Consider the following 1,873-nt stretch of genomic DNA (forward strand, 5'->3'; position numbering starts at 1 on the left):
ATTACTTGTGTCAAACCTGACAAAATAAATGAATAATGAAACAATATATATGCTTGACACATAAATGTTGCATTGGTGAATACTTTAAGGGTCAGAGMAATTTATAATTATTAATAGATGTAAAGTTTTACCTCTGTTTTGTTGTGGTAACTTATTTCAAGAATCARATATGTTGATTTGTAATCAATGGCATTTTCGACAAGGTGACTGGGAAATGAGAGATGCTTAGTAGAATACAGTGGGGGGTTGAAGAAAAGAAGATAAATGATCCAGAAACAGCAGCACAGAAATCTTTGGAGATAAAATTTCACTGATGTGAATCTGGGGTGTGGGGGTGAAAACCATAAATCTCCCACCTAAATGCTTGCTGGTACAAAGCACCGCCTATTTGTACAAAGCACCTCCCTGGARTTCAGTCCCCAGCAGAGCTCCCACCACACAGACAACCCCCTCCCCATCACATCCCCCTCACAGCTCCACCAGACCAGCAAAACTAAAAATGGTGGATGTTGATAAGAACCGAGTTTTGAGTTCTGAATAAGCACCGGACCAAGACRAAGTTTTACAAAGTTTATTGTGCAGAGGTTAATGAACTAGAAAGTGCTTGGACCGGATTCTCGTCAGATCTAAACACAGGAAAGTCAGTTTAGTGGCAAAATGATATAGGAGGACTTTCCAAAGAATTAAAGACACTAATCTGTTTCCAGTTGAAGGACTCSAGACGGAAACTTTGATGGAAGGGTTTGCGTTCCAGTATGGTGCGGTCACGTCACCATCAGTTTGGTTGGAGTGTTTGGGTCCAAAAGGCAAGTTCTGATAATCCATGGTACAGGCGTGGGTCGAGATCCAGGTGGTCAGATGGCTAGAKGTACCGATCAGGGGTGAGGCAAAGAGCAGGAGTCCAAGAAGCAAGGCGTGAGTCGTCAACGGTAAAGCAGATGGCAGKTATAATCCGTTAGGGGCTGAGGCGAGAATCATTGAACCAGGGGACAAGAGCAAGGTYGAGATCAAGAGGCAAAAAACGAGACATGGATGAAAACACTGGAGAACCACAGGCAAGCTGATGATAATCTGGCAGTGAACTTCTTCCTCTTCTTTTTCTTCTTGTTTTTTTATGGTGGTTGGCAAACAACATTTGGTGCATTACCGCCACCACCGGTAAGGAGTGTGAACCAGGACTAGCAAGCAAAAAATAAATAAAATAAAATAAAATATATAAAACAACCTAGATTCTTTTAATTAACCCCGTTACTATTAGATAATGAAACACAATCTTATAACTTGCATCAAAATATCTTTTTTCCTAATAACATTAAAATATTATATTGCTCATTTTCTCATTCAGGACTTCTTATCATTTCAATTCTTTCTTTCTGGTACTTCCTACAGGTTGACATAACATGCACTATAGTTTCAGTTTCCCCACAAAACTCACATCTTCCTGTATCATGTTTCCCCATTATATGTAAAGTTGCATAAAGTCCCGTATGACCCAACCGTAACCTTGTTATTATTCTTTCCTGTAATCTATTTCTTCCAACACCTCTTCTACTTTCTCCAACCATTCTTTGAATTCTATAGAGCCATCTTCCTTTTACATCCTCTTCCCATTTCTTCTGTCATTTTTCTCTATTTTTTTCTTTTAAAAATGCTTTTAGTCTCGGACTTACTAAATGAAACTCATTCTAACTTCATTCTTCCTTACAGAATCTTTGGCCTTCTTGTCTGTCATTTCCTTTCTTTTTACCCCTATGTGTGCAGGTACCCATAAAAACACAAGAATTAACCCCCGTACGTGATATAGTATTTGCTGTATGTCTATTAAAATATCTGGACTACTTTCTGAGTGATTTCTTTGTATACATATTAAAGA

This window comes from Austrofundulus limnaeus, unplaced genomic scaffold, assembly GCF_001266775.1.
Source record: "Austrofundulus limnaeus strain Quisiro unplaced genomic scaffold, Austrofundulus_limnaeus-1.0 Scaffold231, whole genome shotgun sequence".
Taxonomy (NCBI): domain Eukaryota; kingdom Metazoa; phylum Chordata; class Actinopteri; order Cyprinodontiformes; family Rivulidae; genus Austrofundulus; species Austrofundulus limnaeus.